Genomic DNA, 10,000 nt, shown 5'->3' with positions numbered 1-10,000 from the left:
GAGGTCCAGATGGCCCCGGCCCGGCCCGGGATCCCCAAGATCGTTGTGGTCCTCACCGACGGTAACTCGCAGAGGTAGGATGGTTTGGGTTTGGGTCTGGGTTTGGTTGGTTTTGTTTTGTGAGGGACTGTGTGTGTGGGAGGGGGGGCGAGGGGGGGAGCGGGGGGCGAGGGGGGTCATTCCCAAGTACCAGCTGAACGTTGGGTTTTTTCCCTTCATTGGGCGCGCGCGCGCGCGCGCGCGCGCGTGTGTGTGTGTGTATGTGTGTGTGTGTGTGTGTGTGTGTGTGTGTGTTTCAGTGTTACCCAGTAACGTGTAAAGGTTGGAGACGATATTTTGTTTTGGCAGTAGTAGTAGCAGCAGCAGTAGTAGAAGCAGTAGCAGCAGCAGCATCAGTAGCGGTTGTAGTAATAGTAGTAGTATCATTATTGTTGTTGTTATTATTATCATAAGTATTATCATTATCATTTTCACGTTATTGATAATTTTGTAATGCTGTTAAAAAAAATTTTTGCAGTCCAGTTGGACATTTGATTTTTTTTTTTTTTTTTTTTTTTTTTTAATTAAGTATACAGTTAATTTTTGTTCAAGGTTCTCACTCCTCCTTTGTACATAGTTGGGTGGGGGGGGGTTTCCCTCGTCTTAAGTCACAGAGGATAGACGTGGATAGATGTGTCAAGAGCACACATCGTTTTCATTCCCCAGCTGAACGTTGGGGCTTTTTTCCCTCGTCTAAAGTCACGGTATATGGATAGACAGGGTTTTTCCCCTCGTCTAAAGTCACAATATATGGATAGACAGGGTTTTTTCCCCTCGTCTAAAGTCACAGTATATGGATAGACAGGGTTTTTTCCCTCGTCTAAAGTCACGGTATATGGATAGACAGGGTTTTTTCCCTCGTCTAAAGTCACAGTATATGGATGGACAGGGTTTTTTCCTTGTCTAAAGTCACAGTATATGGATAAACAGGGTTTTTCCCCTCGTCTAAAGTCACAGTATATGGATAAACAGGGTTTTTCCCCTCGTCTAAAGTCACAGTATATGGATAGACAGGGTTTTTTCCCTCGTCTAAAGTCACAGTATATGGATAGACAGGGTTTTTTCCCTCGTCTAAAGTCACAGTACATGGATAGACAGGGTTTTTTCCTTGTCTGAAGTCACAGTATATGGATAGACAGGGTTTTTTTCCCTCGTCTAAAGTCACGGTATATGGATAGACAGGGTTTTTTCCCCTCGTCTAAAGTCACAGTATATGGATAGACAGGGGGTTTTTTCCCTCGTCTAAAGTCACGGTATATGGATAGACAGGGTTTTTTCCCTCGTCTAAAGTCACAGTATATGGATAGACAGGGTTTTTTTTTCCTGTTATAAAGTCACAGTATATGGATAGACAGGGGGTATTTTTCCTGTTATAAAGTCACAGTATATGGATAGACGGGGATTTTTTGTCCTCGTATAAAATCACAGTATATGGATTGACGGGGGGGGGTCTTATTCTCGGAAGACCTTGTATTGTCCAGCTCTCCCTAGAGGTTCTTATCACTTTATCCCCCGGACTCGGGTGGACATTGGGGTTTATTGTGCTGGATGGGGGTTTTGTTGGGGGGGTTTTCTCTCCCTCTCGTCTTAAAGCCACAGTACGTGCAGTTGACAGACTGTGGAGAGATGTATGAAGAGCACACATCGTTTTCACTGCCCAGGGGCCGCTGGACAGCCCGTCAGGCCCAGCTGACCAAAGCGGCCAACATCACAGTGTTCGCGGTAGGGCGTGGGGAAGGCCGTGAAGACCCAAGAGCTGCTCAACATCGCGGCGGGCAACAAGGACAACGTGTTCCGTGCGGAGAGCTACGATGATCTGGACAAGGGAATCAAGGACTCTCTGACCACCATGACTTGCAAACGTCTGTAGTAGTAGTAGTAGTAGTAGTGGTTGTGGTGGTGGTGGTAATAATAATAATAATAATAATAATAACAATAATGGTATTTATATAGCGCTGAATCTTTTGCAGAGACAAATCAATCGCACCAGTCATTCACACGCATGCACAATTCTAAAACTGTAGAAACTAAAGACAAGGAAGGGCAGGCAAGGGAGGCTATTTTGGGAAGAGGTGGGTTTTAAGGCCAGACTTGAAAGAGCTGAGTGTGGAGACTTGACGAAGCGAAAGAGGAAGTTCATTCAAATCGCAAGGCCCAGAGACAGAAAAAGAACGGCGGCCAGTAGTCAAGTGTTTGAATCTGGGTATGCGTAAACAGAGTGGATCCGAAGCCGATCGTAGTGAGCGAGATGGAGTGTAGAGGTGAAGGCAGCCGCAGAGATAGGAAGGGGCAGTTTTGTGAATGCATCTATAACATAGAGTGTTATCTTGTACTTTATTCGGTGTGAGACAGGGAGCCAGTGGAGATGTTGCAAAAGAGGAGTGATGTGCTCAGATCTTTTCTTTCTGAGGACGAGTCGGGCAGCAGAGTTTTGTATGCGCTGAAGGGACTGAATGGATGAAGCAGGCAAACTAGACAATAGAGAGTTACAGTAGTCAAGGCGAGAGAGAATGAAAGAAACGACAAGTCTAGATGTTGCGTCAGTGGACAGATATTTCCGGACGGCACTGATGCGCCGCAGTTGACAGGAGGACTGACATGTCTGACTGATAAATTTTTGCATGGACAGTTTGTCAAGGACAACACCGAGGTTCCTGACTGACATGGAAAGAGCTGCCAAGTTTGATTGTGTCAATTGTGATGGAAGAAAGTTTTTGTTTAGTCCCTATGATCATTGCTTCAGTTTTGTCCGCATTCAATTGTAACTCATTTCGGGTCATCCAGTTCTGAATGTCCAGGAAGCAGTTGGATGTTTCTTGCAAGAGCGACAACAATTTTTCAGGGGTATCACTCTTCTGGAGTTGAGTGTCATCAGCATAAGAATGATGACTGATATTTGGCGGTTGATAATTTCAGCGAGAGGAGAAGTGTACAATGTTAAGAGCACTGGGCCTAACACAGATCCCTGTGGGACTCCATGTTCGATTTTAACGGGTTCAGATTGGAAATGATCAACAATGACAGACTGGAATCGATCAGTGAGATAAGATTTGAACCAGTTTAGAACAGTGCCGTTGATACCAAATGTAAAATGAAGACGGGAAAGAAGGATTGAATGGTCTATCGTGTCAAAGGTTGTGGTTGTGGTTTTGTGGGGGTTGGGATGGGATGCAAACGTCTGTAGTAGTGGTTGTCGTTGTGGTAGTGGTTGTCGTTGTGGTAGTGGTTGTGGCTGTGGTTGTGTTTTTTTTGTGGGGGTTGGAATGGACATCACGAATGCTCTGACCACCAAGACTTGCAAACGTCAGTAGTAGTAGTAGTAGCAGCAGCAGTAGTAGTAGTAGTAGCAGCAGTAGCTGTTGCTGTTGTCGTTGCTTTGTGTGAATGTGTGTGTTTGACATAAAGGATGCTGTGACCACCAAAGCTTGCAAACGTCAGTAGTAGCAGTAGTAGTCGTAGTAGTAGTAGCAGTACAAGCAGTAGCAGTAATAGTAGTAGCTGTTGTTGTTGTTGTTGTACTTTGGGGTTAGGGCGTTCGTGTGTGTGTGTGTGTGCGCGCGCGCGCGTGTGTGTGTGTGTATATATAATGTGGCTTCTGTGCGACAATGCTCAAACCGTTGCCTTGCATTCCATTGCATTGCAAACACGTACCCTATATGACACTTTGCAGAGCGATGGAACACAATGCAATGCAATGCAATGCAATGCAATACAACGCTGTGCCTCTTCTGTTTCAGTGGTGCCAAAGCCAACGACCCCCCCTCCACCCCCCACCACCACCACCATGATGCAGACCCAGCGTAAGTGTTCCCTTATTGATTTTTTTTTTTTTTTTAAGATGCTTCTTCTGCCTCTGTTCGTGTTACTCCTCCTCCTCCTCCTCCATCTCTTCCTCCTCCTGTTCTTTTCTACCTCCTCTACTTCCTCTTCACCCTTCCTCCTCCTCTTCCTCCTCCTCCATCCTTCTTATCCTCCTTCCTCTTCCTCCTCCTCCTCCTTCCTACTCCTCCTTCCTATTCCTTCTTCCTACTCCTCCTTTTCCTCCTCATCCATCCTTCTTCCTTATCTTTCCTCCTCTTCCTCCTCCTCCCTCCTATCCCTCCTCCTCATTCCTCTTCCTTTTCCTCCTCCTCCTCCTCTTCTCTTCTTTCTCTTCCTCTACTCCTCCTTCCCTTCCTTCTCTCTTTCGTCCTCCTTCCTCTTCCTTCTCCCTCCTCCTCCTTCTCCTCCTTCCTCTTCCTCCCTCCTCCTCCTCTTCTCCTCCTTCTCTTCCTTCTCCTCCTTCCTCCTCTTCTCCTCCTTCCTCGTCCTCTTCCTCCTCCTGCTTGCTCTTGTTCCTTCTCTACCTTCCTCCTTACTTCTCTTCCCCCTCCTCCTTCCTTCCTCCCTCCTCCTCCCCCTTCCTCTTTTCTCCTCTTGCTTTATTCTCTTTTTGCTCTTCCTCTTTCTCCTCGTCTTCCTCTTCCCATCCCTCTTCCTCTTTCTCCTCCTCTTTCTCTTCCTCTTTCTCCTCTTTCTCCTTCTTCTCCTCCTCTTCGTCCTCCTCCTCCTCTTCCTCTTCCTCTTCCTCTTTCTCCTCCTCTTTCTCTTCCTCTGCGTCTACCTCTTCCTCCTCCCTGTTCCCTGCAGCCTGTGGCGAGGAGTTCCCCACTGACATCAACTTCGTCTTCAACCCTACGGCCATGGGGATTGATGAGACCAGCTTCGTCACCACCTTCATCTCCCACGTGGTGGACTCTGATGAGCTGGAGCAAGGCTGGAGGGTCAGTTCTGGTGGTGGTGGTGGTTGTTGTTGTGGGTTGTTGTTGTGCTGTTGTTGTTGTTGTTGTTGTTGTGTTGTTGTGATTTGACCGAACGCAGTGACGCCTCCTTGAGCTACTGGTACTGATACTGTTGTTGTTGTTGTGTGGTGTTTGCGTGGTATTGGAGTTGTGTTGAGTTGTGTTGCGTTTCCACGTCTACTACTACTACTATTACTACTACTGATATTGTTATTATCTTCTAATTTTCTACTATTACTACTACTACTACTGCCACGACTACTAAGACTACGACAACTGCTACTGGTATTGTGGATATTTATCTTTTAATTTTCTAATCTCATGTTGAACCTTTACTACTATTACCGCTGCTGCTGCTGTTACCATCATTAACTTTATCTCATTTTTTCTTTTCTTTTTTTTTTTCTTTCCTCTTTTCTTTCTAACCTTTTCATTGTTTAACCCCTTGTGGCCGCTCTGTCCCTGTAGTACGGGGTTGTGAGCGGCGACTGCCCGCAGGACGAGGGGTTCTCGCTGGACAAGTACCAGACGCAAAACGCCATCAAGAAGCGCCTGTCCGCCTATGACTCTAACAAGCTGCCCACCATCGTCAATCGCGCCACCAAGAGCCGCTTCGGCGTCAGCAACGGCGGGCGGGAGGACGCCCGCAAGGTGGCCGTCATCTTCCTGGGGCACACCAAGGTTCGTGTCCGTGTCCGTGTGTGTGTGTGGGGGGGGGGGGGTGTTGTGTGTGTGTTTTGTGTGTGTGTTGTGTTGTGTGTGTGTATGTTGTGTGTGTGTTGTGTTTGTGTGTGTGCGGAAAACGGAGACTGGCTGCCTTAACTCTCTCCATACGAACGGCGAAAGAGACGACGTTAACAGCGTTTCACCCCAATTACCACCATCAAAATACTGCAAGCGGAAGGCTCTTATACTGAAGAGGTGAATGTTGACAAAGAATACCACAATTCTGACGACGGAAGCTAAAGGTTGGGTCATTCAGACACCCACTGGACATCCGAGGGGTCTGTGTAGAGGAGAAGAGAGGACTGGCCGTACTGAGTGAGTTAATGGTTGCAAGGGGTTGAGGGGGCGTGGGGGGGGGGGTGGATTGTGTGGTTGGGTGTGGGTGTGGGTGTGGGTGTGTGTGTGTGTGTGGGGGGGGAGGGGGGGTTGAAGAGAAGGTACGGGGCAGTCCAGATAAGATTCCACCCCCAGTGCCCCCTCAACCATCCTGAAAACTGCCGCAATGGCCGCCGTAAAGTAATTAAAATAAATTAATAAATCTTTTTTTTTTTAAGGCAAAAAGGAACCTTTATAACCTTTTTTTTCTTTTCTCTTTCCCCCCCCCCCCCCCACTCCCCACCTTTTCTTACTCACCCCTGCCCCCCCCCCCCTTGCCCCCCTCCACCCCTCTCCGCCCCCCTTCCTCCCAACCAAAAACCAACGAACAGGTGGACACGACCAAGCTGATGCGCTCCATCGAGGCCATGGTGAGAAGCGGGGTGCACGTGTTCGTGTCCACCAAGGACGCCGACATGCACAGGGTGCTGGGGATGCTGCTTCCCGCGGAAGCGACCCTCCTGCAGCTGAACGACTCTTCCTTCAAGCAGTCCAGCGAGCTCCTGGATCACCTCTGCCAGACCAACCAGGTGAGTGGCTTTGTGTGTCGGGTGGGTGGTGGGTATGTGTGTGTGGGGGGGGGGGGGCCGGGGGGTGTTTGTTTTTTTTTAGGGGCGTGGGTGGGGGTCGGGGGAGGAAGGGGAGAGTGTGTGTGAGAGAGAGAGAGAGAGTGTGTGTGTGAGAGAGAGAGAGAACAAGAAAAATGTGTGTGTGTCTGTGTGTGAGTGTGAGAGAGAGAGAGAGAACAAGTGAGAGAGAGAGGGTAATTGTGAGGGGGTTAGAGAGTGTATAATATATAGATATGTATTTGTATATATATATTGAGAGAGAGAGAGAGGGAGGGAGGAGTTTGTGATTATAGGAAAACTGTAAACACACACACACTTGAACAGCATTTCTTGAAACCACCTTGGAACTCAACAGCATTATTATCTCTTCCATCCAATCTTTTAGCCTACTTTTAATTTCTATAAAAAAAAATGTTTTTAAAGAATTATTTACTACTTACATCACTAAGAGAAATACCTATGTAATTGTGTTGTTAGCACCATCTGTGGGGTTTTTTGTTTTTGTTTTTTTTGGTGGTTGTTGTTGTTTTTTGTTTTGTTTTGTTGTTGTTGTTGTTGTTTTTAACAGCGATATATTACTAGATTCTGGCCAGTTTATAGGAAACTCACCATTGAAATTTACAGTTTGATCATTTGAGTTCTTTAGTAGTTCTCAAACAATGCCATCTGAACCGGCCGCTTTGCGAGCTCTCAGGTGGTGTTTTTTTTCATCGCCAGCAACACTTCTTCTTCATAAATAGGACGAGTCATCCATTAAAAGTTATGTCGTCATCAGACTACTTCTTCTGTGTTCGTGGGCTGCAACTCCCACGTCCACTCGTATTTACGCGAGTGGGCTTTTACGTGTATGACCGTTTTTAACCCGCCATGTAGGCAGCCATACTCCGTTTTCGGGGGTGTGCAAGCTGGGTATGTTGTTGTTTCCATAACCCACCAAACGCTGACATGGATCACAGGATCTTTAACGTGCGTATTTGATCTTCTGCTTGCGTATACACACGAAGGGGGTTCAGGCACTGTCAGGTCTGCACATATGTTGACCTGGAGGATCGTAAAACTCTCCACCCTTTTACCCACCAGGCGCCGTCACCGTGGTTCGAAACCGGGACCCTCAGATTGAAAGTCCAACGCTGTAACCATTCGGCTGTTGCGCCCGTCTGTCATCAGACAAATCTTCATCGCACGTTTCGCTTCTGATATCCGTTTCTGATAAGCATTTTAGGTGCTGGAACCCTCGTCAGTTTGTAATATTACTCATTGATTGCTTTCCTTTAAAGAAAACCTTGTGTACAGCATTTTAAAAAAAAAAAAAACAATTATGATTCTTTACAGACGAAACCCGCTGATGAAGAAAGGTATTTTATCGTTTTCTTTTCCTTTTCTGTATTTTTTTTTTTAATTCACTCACCCCCGATGATTACGTATTCTTGTTGGTGTTCTTCTTCTCAGTAATCTTCTGACATTCTGACATTTCTCCTGCTAATCGCTCATTCTTGGTCGAAAACTTTCACTTTTTGGTCTGTATTAACACAATCTTTTTCGTGCGTTCAGCAATCTGTCTTACACACTGATTAAACATGTTTAAAGCATCGTTTACATCTGTATCAGTTGAACGAGTTTATAACAGTTTCTGTTGTTGGTTTTTTTGTGAATGTCTTCACTATTTAGCATTTCATAAGAGTGTGTGTGTGAGAGAGAGACACAGAGAGAGACAGAGAGAGAGAGCTGTTGACTGTATGATACGTCCATCATCAGATTATAAAGCAGAAAATATATCATGCCTTTTAACTAGATGAGATTTTTAAAATGTACATTTTTCTCTCACGTTATCATATAATTTACATTAAAACAGAAAATGTTTTTCGTCATCTATTCTAGATGTACACAAAGGACACGGCGCTTTGTGGATACCCACATTTCATTTGCGTTGAAACCAAATGTACACAGTCGAAATCTTACAAAATCAAACCTATGCCACTTATCTGTGATAACTGTTAGCAAATTTCAGTCTGAAATATAATTTTGAATGACAAAAAAACAACTATATTTCTCTTTGCTTTCCATATCTGAATGCCAATTTTGTTTAAAAGAACAAATTAATCCATCTTTAAATTCTGATATAAACTGCTGTTTGCTTCACACTTCCTGAAACATCAGCGCAGTTCCAAAAGCGTGTTCAGACGAAACCTTTTTACACTTTAAGCACAATGGTCTTTTCCTAATAACATTTGTAAAAAGCATCGTCTCGTAAGCCTTTCTAGGTAAGTGTGATTGCGGAAATTTCAATAATTTCAACCAATATTTTATGCATTTCACAAAAGTTGCAAACCCATAAGTATCAGACAAAAGAATAACACCATCTGCAAATAGCAGTAAAAAAAAATCTCGATTCTCCCGGAATCAACTTAATTCCATGCCTCCCTTTTCTCAACAATTCTATTGCGAATTAATTAATAAAAATTTTGAAAAGAGAACATTTATGGGCACAAGAGACAACCTTGCTTTACCCCGTTTTGACAGTCAAAACATTCTGTATATATTATACCATTCGCAAGCATGCACGCAAGCACTGTTTTAAAAATGCCTCTAAGAGCATTTACAATTTGCCATTCACACCACTTTCACGCAAAACAGGCCATAATACATTACGATTCACGGAATCGAAGGCCTTACTCAAGTCTATGAAAGCAACATAACGTTTTTGTGTTAAGTATTTTTGCACAAGTGTGTACAATGTAAATATATGGTGATTTGTTGCACTATAATTACTTCTAAAAACCTGCTTGCTGTTCATTTTTTTTCTTCTTTTTCAGACCATTTTGTTAATCTCTTATTCAATATATAAGTATACACTTTACTTGGAATGTTGGTAAGCACTACTCCACGATAATTGTCGGGATTGTTGACATCTCCCTTTTTATGAATTGGGTTAAGTATGGATTTACACCATTCTGAAAGGAAAAGTACCATTGTCAAAAAGCTGGATAAATAATTGTACAAGAAATGTTATAATGGCTGTATTTGCATGCTTTAACATCTCTCCAACAACTTTATCTGGTCCTGCGCTCTTTCCTGCTTTCCAATGTCAAAATACCAACAATAACCTCTTCACTGATTAGATACTGGGTCATTAAACAATGGTTCAAAATCATCTTCATCCTCTAACTGCATGTGTTCTTCTTGTTCTGCATCATGGATTTGATTCATTGAAAACACTCAAACCAAAAACAAAAAAAGTGATCGTGCCATTGTTCTATGGATATTTCATTATAAACAAAAGTCTTTCAATTCACTGATCTTTGACGACGGGCGCAATAGCCGAGTGGTTAAAGCGTTGGACTTTCGATCTGAGGGTCCCGGGTTCGAATCACGGTAAAGGGTGGAGATTTTTACGATCTCCCAGGCCAACGTATGTGCAGACCTGCCAGAGCCTGAACCCCCTTCGTGTGTATATGCAAGCAGAAGATCAAATACGCACGTTAAAGATCCCGTAATCCATGTCAGCGTTCG

At 44.5% G+C, this 10,000-nt stretch overlaps 1 pseudogene across 1 annotated transcript in view; it reads left to right on the top strand.

The window, feature by feature from the left end:
- LOC143288383 (matrilin-1-like) overlaps positions 1-10,000 on the top strand; it is a 22,126-nt pseudogene that overhangs the window by 8,082 nt on the left and 4,044 nt on the right. Inside the window, exons 6-12 of the transcript XR_013056089.1 lie at positions 1-74; positions 1,701-1,901; positions 3,777-3,839; positions 4,669-4,802; positions 5,289-5,501; positions 6,254-6,451; positions 7,823-7,845. The exon at positions 1-74 is cut by the window's left edge and continues 162 nt beyond it. The product of XR_013056089.1 is annotated as a matrilin-1-like (transcript). The remainder of the gene's footprint in view (positions 75-1,700; positions 1,902-3,776; positions 3,840-4,668; positions 4,803-5,288; positions 5,502-6,253; positions 6,452-7,822; positions 7,846-10,000) is intronic.

This window comes from Babylonia areolata, chromosome 12 (genome assembly GCF_041734735.1).
Source record: "Babylonia areolata isolate BAREFJ2019XMU chromosome 12, ASM4173473v1, whole genome shotgun sequence".
In the NCBI taxonomy this organism is placed as follows: domain Eukaryota; kingdom Metazoa; phylum Mollusca; class Gastropoda; order Neogastropoda; family Buccinidae; genus Babylonia; species Babylonia areolata.
Note: the sequence above shows the minus strand (reverse complement) of the source record. Positions and strands in the feature narration are given on the sequence as shown.